This window comes from Choristoneura fumiferana, chromosome 4, assembly GCF_025370935.1.
Source record: "Choristoneura fumiferana chromosome 4, NRCan_CFum_1, whole genome shotgun sequence".
NCBI lineage: Eukaryota > Metazoa > Arthropoda > Insecta > Lepidoptera > Tortricidae > Choristoneura > Choristoneura fumiferana.
Window position 1 is genome coordinate 9,016,843 of NC_133475.1, and position 14,348 is coordinate 9,031,190.

Consider the following 14,348-nt stretch of genomic DNA (forward strand, 5'->3'; position numbering starts at 1 on the left):
AATAAGTAGCATTGAAAGGGTTAATGCAATATAATGTAGATCCTAGTGCTCGAAACGTTAATGCTCAATAGATGACACACTAATGTCACCTCTATTGCTAATGAGATAGAATACCTAGTGCCATCCACGAAGACGCGTGATTTTGTCAAAATTAGACATTAATGACATTGTAATAAGAACCACGGCACGCGTCATCGTGAATGACTCTACCTATACATAATAACCAATTCGCTTAAATCTTAAATTGGCGAATACAAGTTTTTTCCTTGCTCCTCCACTACTACCACAAGTACACGACGACTACGATTGTGCAACACATTCATACTAATATTATAAATGCGAAAGTGTGTGTGTTTGTATGTTTGTCCGTCTTTTCGAAACGGAGCGACGGATCGACGTGATTATTGGCATAAAGATAGTTTATGGGCCACAGAGTGACATAGGCTACTTTTTATCAAAAAAAAATCATAGTTACCGAGGGAACAGCGCGCGATAACCGCATTCCACGCGGGCGAAGCTGCGGGCAAAAGCTAGTATAATGTATATGGGATCACGAATAATACTTCTCTACCTTCTACCACAAATAATATTATTGTTATGTTTGATGCATTGCTTTGAGAATGAGCTCGCAGGGGATTAAAACGTGTTAGCATTTTGTGTTTGGTTTGTGATGATTTGGGTTTGCATGTCATACGAGTATTATTTGTGTAAATGGAGAGGACGGGTTCTGCACGATCATCATATTTATATGTGTCCCACAGATTTAGCCGTCGGGCACGTGTGGTAGCGGAAGACTAAGGCTTAACCCTTGGCATGCTTAAGACGCGGATCCGTGTCATATGTAAGCTATCGTTTTGTTTTTATTATTTAATTCAGCAGAATTTGTGATTATTATAAAACAAATGAGACTAAAAGGCAGTCTTTTTTTTAGTTTCCGTATACGAGGGGTTAAACATTGTATTTCATTAATATGGACCGCCACTAATTACCCTCTTAAATTGAGTCATGCACAAATTTTAAGTGGCCTATAGTTTTAAACGCTTACAAACAAAAGTAACTTATTGGCCGATGCCAACGGCTCAGCGGCTACACTTACATATTGTCATAAACCCACTCGGCTGGTGCGTATAAACCGACCAAATTATAACTCAAGGAAACTGCGCCAAATCAGAGCCTCAACTGCGACTTCTCGAAACAGCCGGGTTATCCTTAACCCTACATTATGTACCGGAGACGGTGTCTGATCTCGTATTATTTTGAAGAAGACTTTCTTTAAGTACTTTCTAAAGTACAATGCATGCAGACGCATTTAATGTATGGACGTCGTTTTTATTCTCTCGCCTGCAAAGCTTTCAGAGCTTTCAGGGAAATTTGGAAAAATCGCCCGCCGTTTAAAAGGACCATTCAGATGCGACGGAGCAAAAAATGTTGCAGTGTTTTGTCGCATGAAATATCGATGGTACGAAAAAAGTGACGTTCGATTAAATTGTATCCAGCGATCAATAAGTGGAATGTCAATTTTGACTACCAAGCGTTTTACTCGTAAATAATTACGATAATATAGGTATAGATATTATTTTTACCACTATTTTATTTGGTTCCATTTTACTTTGAAATGAGATGCTTGCTCAATTACGATATAATTAGTAAACAGGACAAAATGATTGTAAAGAGCAATAATAATCCCTTATAGATCTATTCCAGTAAGTAGTAGTAGCAAGTAATGATGTTTACTAATCGAATGCGATATATTAAGTTAATTGATCTTAAAAAAGTTAAAGTATCAAGCCCTAATAAGTAGCGCGTTAAACAAAACATTGCCACGCCACTTAAGCACAACGGAAAACCGGTAGAACGTAATGTTATTTTGAAGTGTAATAGCTTTTCGGGGATTTGCCAAATAAAGGCTCTCGAACAAAGGTAGGATCAATGGAACGGATGCATGCTAATGTGGGATAAATACCAACACATCGCGGTGGCCGCAGCTACCCACACAAGGATGCGTATGTACGCCGCGAGCGTGTGTTCACACTAACGCAGTGGCAGGGTTGAACGCGAATTTAAAAGCGTAGCAGAGATTTTTCACCCGACCGTTTCCACCAGAGATTTGCGAGGATGTGTAGCAAAGAATGTGTTTTTCATGAAACAAATTTTACAAAAAACACATAGACAAACAATAGTATGTATGTAAAATCTACGTAAAAATAACATTTAAAGCAAGCGAAACCGCGCTCATGGCTAATGTTTTATTACGTTTTTTAGCATGCCCTTGATAAGGACGAATAGTGGAAATGAATGATGGCCCAGCAGTGGGACAGTATAGACGGCTAAAAATAAAAGACAATAGTGTGTGTGTATGAGAGAGGGATTTATTTACACAATGACATATTCCATACACATTAGGAGGTCATAATAAATAAAATGCAACATTGAATGGTATAAAGTGGCCCCTACTCAACATAATAATGTAATGGTGTGTTTGCTAGGACCATTTTCATGAGTGACAACCCTACGGGCGACCCGCAGTACGAGTTGATGTATGTAACAGGGATTATATGCAATTCCTTTTTGGCGGTGAAACCGACGCTGTCAACATTATTATTATATTACTAGCTATTGCCCGCGACTTTGTTCGAGTAGAATTTGTTTTTAACCCCCAATGAGAAAAGAGGGGTGTTATGTTTGACGCCAATGTTTGTCTGTGGCATCGTAGCTCTCAAAAAGGTGGACCGATTTTGATGCTTTTTTAGGGTTCCGTAGCCAAAATGGCAAAAACTGAACCCTTATAGTTTCGCCATGTCTGTCTGTCTGTCTGTCTGTCCATCCGCGGCTTTGCTCCGGGACTATCAATGCTAAAAAGCTGTAATATGTTAACTATGCCGACAAAATGGTACAATAAAAAAATCCAAAACTTTTATAGTACCTCCTATAAAGGTAGTGGGGGTGATTTTTTCTTCTCATCCAACCTTGTAGTGTGGGGCACCGTTGGATAGGTATTTTAAAACCATTAGGGGTTTGCTAAAACGATTTTTCGATTCAGTGATTTGTTTACAAAATATTCAACTTAAAAGTGCAATTTTTCATTAAAATCGAGCGTCCTCCCCCCCCCCCTTTAAAATCTGAACCGGTGGGTTGAAAATTTTTAAATAATTCAGGATGGTAGTAAGTATATCAAACTTACAAGGAAACCTGTATTGGTTAAGTTTTCTTTGAGAATTATTAGTAGTTTAAGAGTAAATAGCAGCCTAAGGTATAAAATACACCTAAACTTGGAATATTGTAAAAAATACGAAATCCTTGAAAAATATTACTTAATTTTTTCGTAATCGCTATCCGTAGCCCGAAGGGTTCCGACCCTTTTTCGGGCGTGTCCGACACGCTCTTGGCTGGTTTTTTTTTACATGAAAGCTAGTTTCTTTGTGGTAGTTCCTTGTTAGGTTTGACATAAATCGGGTTAGACGTTTTTGAAATATTGAACTTTGAAATAAAAATGTCGGAAGTATACATTTTTATAAGTTGGTTGGATTATTCATTTTATTTATCCCATGTTCTTACCAAACTCCATACCAAATTGCATGTGAATCAGTTGAGTGATTAAAGCTTATACACGTAACAACCGAACTCACACTCGCTTTTATGATATTATTAGGGATTATACACATACATACATTCACGCCTTTATCCCTAAAAGGGGTAGGCAGAGCACGTGAAACTTGTGTTCCAGTACCACTTTTAGCATAAATGTGGGTATAAAAGATGGACAAAATGTGATATCGCTGTGACAGGTTGCTAGCCCATCGCCCACAACACACTTCAACCCTGTTCCCTTAGTCGACTCTTACGACACCTACAGGAAGAAAGGGGGTGGTGCTATTCTTACCCGGCACCACACGGGGATTATAGCAGCCATTAAATGGACATTATTAAAATTAAATCAACGATTGCGCTTATTATACTTAATTATTAATGAAACTTGCTTTCATGAAAATAATATTGAATGACAATGTTTGCGGTATCGTAAAAAAATATATGAAACTTTTACACAATATTTTAGTATGTTACATGGAATATTATTTTATGAAATAAAATATTTCTGTTGCGTGTGTATTAGACGCATAGATGATATAGAACTAGAAATATCTTCGTTTGTATTTCCTATGAGCACTGATGTCGCCACTTTTCCGCCTCTCCTGCTATATGCACACACTTTTCAGTGATCTGACCTGCTTCAACTTGGTTAAATATTATATTTTTGGAGACTCAATTTTATCAATAACTCATTTTATGAGCGATTAAATTGAGCAGCGTACAGACTGAACCAGGAAAATTAATATAAATGGCCTTTTAGTCATATAGGCGCCTCGCCTTTTAGCTCATATTGACGGTTCTATTCCGATTATTATTAATTCTGTGGTGGAATAAACAAAAAAACCTTTATATCTAAAATTTGACAGATAACTATGCATACATAGGTACTATAAATAACAAATCGCTGATGGCTTGCAGAATTGGATACCTATGTACTCCGTGTTAGGCACCTCTCTATTATTATTTTTACTCTATTTTACTGTAGTTAGTTCAAGAAATTTTTAAATTAAATTACGTATTTTATTTTTAGTGACATCTGGTGAACGCCGACGAAGAATGCGTGAGGTGATAAAGTGCACCTGACGCGATGTATCTACTCTTACGGGCACTTTCCACTGCTCCTTCATACTTACCTCTACTTTAATCATGGAAAAAACGCAGCAATGTAGAGCAGACATTAAATAAAAGTAGTCGCTTGAGATTTTAATCGCGTGTTTCTGGTAGCGTTTGGTAACGCACGTCGCCAACCTTGCGCAAGCGGCTGTTTTTTACCATTTTTGAGGACACACATTGCCATTTAGCAAAATCAAGGGACCTCTTGTCATTCATTTTTTATTGTTACGGACTTGTTTGGAGCGGCCTGATTGTGAACTGACCTTGGGCGTCTTCGAGGTGACAGTAGTAATAGTTATCGTGGAGTCAAATCAAGTTTTAAGTGGAATAAGACATTTGTAACTAATTTTTAGTAATTAAGCTATACGGAGCCTCCTGAGGTCACCTCTATTTTCTTGTAAATGTCAGGAATATGCTACATTGTATCATCATCGAAAGAGTCTAGAACCATAAAAAAAGGTTCTTAAATACAAACATAAACATACATAGATGCTGTTATAGAAAGGTCCCGGCTCAGCATGTCGCTCAGCACAGGCTAGAGCCATAGTATAGGTACTCTCTTCTTCTTTGTCGTGTCGCTCTTGGCAGAGCGGTCGTGGTCACATTGAGGTGTCCGCGTCGGTGGTAGAGGCGAACACAGCTCTCCGTACGATCTTCCGCCATACCTTGACTATTTGACGCCATAGACTGTCTGGCACAGTCAGACACGCCGTTTCCTACAGCGGCTTTCACTTGATCAGTCCAGCGCATAGGTGATCTGCCGCGCGACCTGGCAACTACGAAATAGGTACTACGAAGTGCAAAATTCGAATTTCGTATCTTAGCGTCCCGCTGACGCTTATCTTATTTATTACTAGCCGTTACCCGCGACTCCGTCCGCGTAGGAATCGGTTTTCACTATCCCGCTGGAACTATGAATTTTTCCGGGATTAAAACTATCCTATGTCCTTCCCCGGGACGCAAACTATCTGTATACCGAATTTCATCTAAATCGGTTCAGCGGTTTAGACGTGATGAAGTAACAAACAAACAAGCAGACTTACAAACTTTCGCATTAATAATATTAGTAGGACGAGAGTGAAAGGGGCGGTACGATACGAACTTCGATCTTCGAATTTCGTAGTAGCCCCTTTGGTCTTCTGCCGGGTCAGAGAACAGTGAAAAACAGACACAAAAAAATTGTACACACGAATACAATTTAATTTTGAATAAAAAAAGGCCGTGGTGACCTAGTAGTTTGACCTATGAACTTTCAAGCAGAGTATCGTGTATTCAAATCCGGGTTCGCACCTTAGAGTTTTCCAAAAATCATACATTAATTTACGCTTTAATTTACGCTTTACGCTACAATTCAATGGTATGCGTGAAGTTCCCAATCCGCACTGCCCTGACCGCAAGCCCTCTCATTCTAAAAGGAGGCCTGTGCCCAGCAGTGGGACGTGTATAGGCTGGGATGGTGATGATGATGCGATTAGTTTGGTATCATTATTCACTGTCATTTAAAAAAGTACAGGCTGTGCCCTAACATAAGTATCCACTTCTCTATGCAACTTGTATGAAAAGGTGGATATATAAGTTAAGGAACCGACCGTACCTATGCATATAATGCCCAGCAAGTCTTCGTCAATAGCCACAGTATTTCAATTGCGCACAAATACCCGACGAAACAATAAATAGTGCCCGGCGCCACTTCTAATACCCGATGCTTTGCGCACCGCAGGAATAGATCCTAAGGCATGATTCTGTATTCCAGGGGAGTCTATGCGGGGTCACCGCGTTCCTTGGCATGCCCAGGGGCAAACCAGTTCCAACATTTCAATATCACACCGATATATGCAATATATGCAACCTGTTTGTACGCTGCACTTATCACTACCGATTGCTAATAGTAAAGACACGGCTGGTTAAAATGGCTTAGAAGATTCGCTTTGTTCTCGGAAAAAAGGATTTCTTTGAATGTTTGGTTTTGTATCCTTATTTTTACGTCATAGTTTATTGTTTTGCTATTGTTTCCTCTAGAGACCCCGCGTCAAATTTTTAAGGTGAGATTTTTAAACTTATGGGCAATCAAGAAATGTGACATTTGGTTAGACATGCTTTGCCTATTAGTTACTTATATACGTGTGTTTTCTGTACTGCTTGTTATGTGTTGGTGTGCAATAAAGAGTTATTGTATTGTATTGTTTGATATTTTGCACGCTCGGTCTTAGGCATTGACATCTATGTGCCTTACGGCGCATCAATCATCAATATTACTTTGACACAACCCCTGTCACGGACGTCAACCTTCTTGGAAACTTTCCGCAACTTGCACATCTATAATTATGTCTAACCTACTACCAAATAAATCGAGGACTGAGAAATGTAAATGGCCTTATAACAACTTAATTAAATAAAATTAAATAATAATAATAATAATAATACTACAGCATTTTGTATCAATTTAATTGAATACTGTTTGTTGCTGATCCCCAACAAACAGTATTAACTGTAACCGCCGCTAGGGGCGCTGCCTGTTTGCGTAGTAATTGCTTGGTAGTTGCGATTACTCTTACCAGTGGTTACAACTGGTAAGTAAAACGCTCACTGTACTATGGAAATTGCTGGTGCCTAGCAAGTAACGGTGCACTCGTCTTAAAGTTGTTGTTAGAAACCTCTACGGTGCTGTGCGATGACATCTAATTGAACTTTGTATTTTTTTTACCGTTCTGTGTCACTCTAAAATAAATGGTGAATCGTAAACATTGGTTTTCCTCTGTATTAAGATTTTCTAGTGGTTTTTATCAGTTGTATTTTGTAGATTGTTGGAAAAACCCTAGAAAGTTCGATGAAATCATCCAATGGAGTTCAAAATAAGTTTGAATCCCACTAATAATATAATAATAATAGTATAAATAAATACGAAAGTCTGTTTTTTTGTTTGTTTATTTGTTAATTCATCACGTCTAAACCGCTGAACCGGTTTCGATGAAATTCGGTATACAGATAGGTTGAGTCCTGGAGAAGGACATATGATACTTTTTATTCCAGAAAATTGCATAGTTCCCGCGGGATAGCGATGAACTAATTCTACGCAGACGGAGTCGCGGGTAACAGGCTAGTTAAATATAAAAGTAATTTTAAAATTATTTTAAATATTTCAGTAGGTGTTTGGGTTGTTTTTATTGAACCTTCTGTAAATGTTTTTCAGGATTTTTTATTGTGGTTAACAAATGTTTCCTTGTACTGGTATACCGGGTGTGGCCTGTAATACATGCAAAAAATGAACACGTAGATCGTCCTCGTCAAACTGAACAACATTAGTTCAGCGACTTTTAAAAATAATGGAGTTTTTGAATTTTCCTTTTTTCATACAAATTAAATGCTGCTATCAATGGACGCCATCTTAGAATCTATGTTTTAATTATTTGCTCGTATTACAGGCCACACCCGGTATATTTAAAACGTACAGCGTCAGAGAGATGTGACTACATTTTGAATGAAAAATAAAATAGAGAATAACTTTAATAAAAACTTTTAACATGAATTTTCAGTCTAACTATCCCAAATATTAACTAAAATAATAATAAAACTAGTGTAAAAACATAGGAATTGTGTAAACAGTTACGTAGGCTCGTAGAATACCAGCCAGAATTACTCGATCAACTAATTACTCTTACGGTGATTTATACCAAATATGTGTTTGAGCGGCCCGATGATACTGTTATGGAATGCGGAGTTACTTATTGCTTAAATGTTCTCGGTCACAAAACCTGTTCTACCTTTGTTAAAAATTTAAATTTCCGACGTCTTGGGAACTTGGGAATTAAATCTTGATGGCTATTTTTTTTCTTGATGGCAAAACTCGCCACGGAATTAATAAGTGTAACAGAGAAATAGATTTCCAGTCATTGACATGAAAATTAAAATAACTACGACCTCCACCCTAAAATTACACAACTACCGAGGATTATCTGAATCGTATTTTTAGCAAGAACACAGAAACAAGTATTCTTAGAAAAAATCATTATTATCTATTTTATCGGATAATAATAATTACTTTACTTAGTTGTACTTATAGCACTAGCTTAATCCTGCGGCTCCATCTCTGTGGTAAAATTACGAGAAAAATCTTCTTAGTGCATCTTTCTTTATAGTACCTAATACTATGGGTACGTTTATCAAATTTCTAGTTACTCAAGGTAAGACACTGGCAGTAGGTACCAGTACCTTGATGGTGGTATAGGAATAGGATCGAAACCGGGAACTTAAGCCTCGTAGTCAGGTTCTTTAAGCACTGAACTATTTGCTCGTCTAACTTAATTCATAAGGTATATTAATGAACGAAGCAGCTTCTCGCGTTTTAATCTTAAGTGCGAATGCGACGACTTCACTGTAATTAATTACGCGTAAAAACTAATTAAGATAATTAATCAGTTTGTTTTTTATAAAAACGGAATAAAGTACCGGCTAGTGCTTTTAATGGTACGCAGTCGTATCATTGTATATCAATGTAACCTGTTTTTATGCACCGCACGCAAATGAGCGAGATATAGAGATCGTGAATTATTATTGCTGTTCATAGACTTCAGTCAACAAGCATTGACGTTGCTTAGTTAGGAATTTAGCCAAAAGAGGCAGATATTTAGGTGAACAAATTAAACAATGAGTAATTCTTCAAACGATAATAAATAAACTAAGAGTCCTTGAAATACGAACTTATCTAGTGTAAATAAATTCACTACCTTTGTAATAATAGGAATAATTGATAATATTTGCTGTAATAGATGGATGAAATACTTGCAGTGACCTTCTTAAGCGCCATCTACCAGCGTGTAGTGAAGTTAAATTAACCCTTACAACTTACATCCCAACTATATATGTATATATATATATATATATATTATAAATGCGAAAGTAGCTCTGTCTGTCTGTTACGCTTTCACGTCGAAACCACTGAACCAATTTTGATGAAAATTGCTATATAGATAGTTTGAACCCCAAGGATCAACATAGGATACCTTTTATTCAGGTAGAGAGCGCCACCGCGCGATAACCTAGATCCACGCGGACAAAGTCGCGGACATAAGCTATTACATTACATAATTATGTATTAGTAGACTGGAAGGCGGACGATTAAGTGGATTTATTCTACTAGTGTTTTATTTTTATTTAAAACTGAGCAGCACAGGTTAACACCTGTATATCTCACTCTCACCTGATGGCAAGTGCAGATGAGGACAAAAATCTTGATCACTGTTTGAACAGCCTACATACACTCTGAATTCTAATAGTGCCTTCGTGCTTATTCGGTAATACGAAGATGGAAACGAATCCCATTTCTTAGCAGTCCACATTAGGTATAAAAGATAACGCGAAGCACTCTGTGCAGATCACCGGAATACAAACAACATAAGAGTGGAGTCGCTACCGATGGATGGTACTTCCGTTGTACTGTGGTGAAACAGAGATGATAGAATATGACCGAACACCGACAGACCTGTCCAAGTTCGGATCGGACTGACCTTGCACAAAGCCTAAGAAGATTACTTATAATCTCAACAATTAACTTCTGCGGCAATACTTAATTCTGTCACCTGCTAGTACAGTAAAGCACGTTGGTATATGCGCCGACGCAAGTCTGGGCATTCGGTAATAGTGAATAAATACGGCGATGAGTTATCGACGATCTCGGGTCGACGCCCGCGGTCCCGTTCCACTTGCCTCTGAACGGCCAAACTATGTAGACGAATCTAGAACTGCACTGTGCTCTTGGATAAGGTAAGTGTACTTATATATGAGAGTAAAGAAGCAAGAAAAATCGTGCAAGTTGCATTACATTGCAAGGCTGTAAAGCCAACGAGTTTGTAGTGGTCAATCGAGCGCCGCAATGTAATGCAACTTGCACGATTCTTCTTGCAAGTCTAAACTCGGCTTAAGAATTAACACAATAGTCGTTAGTCGAAAAAAGTTATTATCCTGGCACTTACATAAACGCTGCTGTCTTGCATTTTTTTTTAACTTGCACACGTGCCCATTTTAATGGTAATTATAACATGTTACAGCAATTTTACTATATATGATGGAAAAGATACAAAAATTCTGATTAGATATATTTAAAATTTTAAGAAATGTTTAATTTTAATAAACACAAAAAGGAAAAAAATAGATTTTTCAAAATATACACGGGATAGAAAGTTTTATAAAGGGGCTCAGCTCCGAGAATTTAGAGTTTGATTAGTTTGTCATGTTAGCCTAAAGACGTCCACTGTTAACCAAAAGCCTCCCCCAAATAATTTCACAATAATTTAAAACATACTGGACTGATTTGAGAAGAACTAAAGTAAAAAGTGTTTAATTTTAAAGTACAGTCAAATCAACTCACGTGGTTGACACTGCTGAATGAAGACCTCTTCATTTTTTCGCCACTTAAAGTTAAAGTACCACTGCACAGAATAAAAATGTTTGGAGTTGATGATGAGAATCCTGACAGGCCTGTAAGTTTAAATCAAATTTTTAAATTCAATGACGACGAAATAATTAATCATGATGTAATTGTCATAGTAATGAATTACTTACCATTTTGAATTCCCTGGTTACTAAACTACCGCATCCGCTCCTCTCTTTCGTGCATGCACGTCCATTGACGAATTCCGGCGTGACCATTCCGCTAATCAAATTTTGTAACTGCGGTATTGTAACCATTACGATTTCTCAGACGATGCCATCAACTCGATACATCCCGTTAAGTAGTTACCTAAAAAACTATAGATGTGCTCTCTGATTGCTGTTTTGCTAGATAATGGATTGCAATGCAGTCAACTTATGGTTTAAGTGAATGGATTGAATAGCGTTTCTAGCGCCATCTAGTATTAACGGATCCAAAAGTACATTCTCTTTTTTAAATTAACCTCACTCAAAAGTGCTAAAAATCTGCATATTGTTTCAAAATTCAAGTTTAAAACAATTTACTCCACAGGATTTTAGGTAAAACAATAAAATTGCAGCCGGGTAAAAATAACAAATAACACCACTATCACAAAATCTACCACTAATGGCATGCTAATGCCATGATAATTTAGAATGATATTTGGGAATTTTACATTTACTTGTAATTTAAAAACTCCTATAACACTAGAAAATCACTTTTCGACCTTTTCAGAGCTCGTTGGGTTAAATTGTACGAAGATTACGCTTTTTATTGCCTGGTAGGTAGCTTAAAACTGCAACTCTAATGTAATTTTCGACTAAATAGATTAGCACTTTTTTCACTACACTTACGATAAAGAAAAACATCATGAAGACAATCTGCACAAACCTGCGAAGCAAATCAATGGTAAGTATGAAGTTCCTAATTTACACTGGGCCCGCGTGAGAACTACGGCCTAAGCTCTTTTATAAGGAGGTCCGCGCCCAGCATTAAGACGTATGTATATTATTATATACACGGCTTGCTTTTAATTTAAGCAATAACAGTTAGGATTAATAAAACACGCCTTAAAAGCAAATAAATAAAAAATGAAGGTAGTTTAAAAGACGACTAAAATTTAGGTACCTATAAATTTCTGTGGTTAGTTTTGTTTGGGGGGAAAAATAGGTGGGTACTTAGGGAGTTGAGAGAGTTGAGAGCTTTCCTTGCTCTGAAGATGAGCTCTGGTTGAGTTCGAAACCCGTCAGCTTAGTGTGGTGGTGATAAATGGGTTTGTGTGATTTCTGTGTGTTTTTACATTATGGAGGAACTGTATATATGAACGCGCATATCTTGCATAAACTTCAGCTTACATAAGGTCGCGGGTGAGCAAAGAGATTCTTTTAGTTCATTGATATGGACCTCTGCAAAGTAACGCCTAATTCAATCAATTATTTTTTTTTATATTATTATAGGCTGGGATGATTATAACCAACAATTACATATTGGTATTCTGACTGACTGTCTGAAATACCAGTGTCGAAGTACCTACAGCACAGACCTACTCAACTACAACTTATAACGCAAAATTCTGAATAACTTGGACAGTGGCGTCTATGGTAGGTACAAATAAAACACTAGTTATTGATCAAAACGCCAACTGAGTGCGCAAAACATTTTTCAATATTGACTACGTATTGCATTAGAAATAATCAATGAGGATTTGTTTGAAATGAATTTAGCTGCATACTAACTTATGAATCGACTGTTGATCAATTCACGGCGGAGGAATGTCATGTTTTCCCGCAGGCTGTCTGTCAGTGTCCACTATCCCTTTCAATTGGAATCAGTTTTGGTAATATTTATAAAATTTTACAAGTTTTCACTTGACTTGCAATGTTCGTGTGTATGTAAATATAGATTTCAAATCTTGCCAATAGAATTTATCCAGTTCTAGTGATCGGATTGACTTGAAAAGTACGGATAGGTATTTTACTTAGATGATAATGCAAGGACAGTCAACCAAAATCCAGGTATAAAAAAATATATTATAATTATAATTTGATGCTGGTTAGATATTTTGATAAGAAAATAAAGATTTTCGAATGGAGATGGCGGTTCGGCAAATGCAGCGTAGGACGTACTTACACGAAACGAGACGTACGGGTGTCCTGGTTAAAGCTGCAGGTCGCTTTTAACAGAAGAAACGGAGATCTATGGAGGAGGCCTATATAGATGATGATGGATTCTAATGCGCAAAGAAACTCCGAGCATAGCTCTCGTCATAGCTCTGTTGATGACTGACACTATCTTTAAACCAGCCAAGAGTGTGTCGGACACGCCCAAGGTAGGGTTCTGTAGCCATTACGAAAAAATAAAGTAATATTTTTCTAAGGATTTCGTAATTTATACGGAATCTTCCAAGTTCAACTAGGTATAGGTATGTATATTTTATACCTTTAGGCTGCTAATTATTTACTCTAATAATTCTCATACTACTAATAATTCTCAAGCAATCTTAGCCGTTATAATTTTCCTTGTGAATTTGATATACTTACCATCCTGAATTTTTTTTTTAAATTCCACCTTACTGTTTAGATTTTAAAGGGGGGGGGGGCGCTCGATCTTAATGAAAATTTGCATTTTAAACATGAATATTTCGCAAAAAGATTACTGAATCGAAAAATCGTCTGGGCAACAACCAATGGTTTTAAAAGACCTATCTAACAATACCCCACACTTGGGTTGGGTTAGTCTAGGAAAAAAAAAGAATTTAAAGTCTGTTGTAGTGCTAATAAGTGTTCCATTAGTGTCTTTATAAAAGATATTAAGATTATTATTTTACGATAGTAATCATTATCGATATCATTTAGGTGGAGTCGATAAGTGAGAAATCACTATGACAGATCAAAAATGCCGTGAAAATTCCGATCTCTCCTGATATGTACATATATTCATGCTAAATTACAGCTTTCTAATTCTAATGGTCTCTAAGCTTAGCCGCGGACAGACGGACAGACATGGCGAAATTATAAGGGTTTCCAGTTGACCACGGAACCCTAAAAAGAGTTAACTATTTATCACTATTTTAAAGTTTCTTTTCAAGTGCAACCTTACAGCCCGTAAAGGTCATGCTGGCTAGAAATAAGAAATAATAATGAGGGTTCAACGAACAGCTGAAAGCATTTTTCATGCATATTGGAAAAGTATCGTTGCTTAAGAGCCTGAAATGTAGTCTCAGTTTCAGATTTTCAGATTC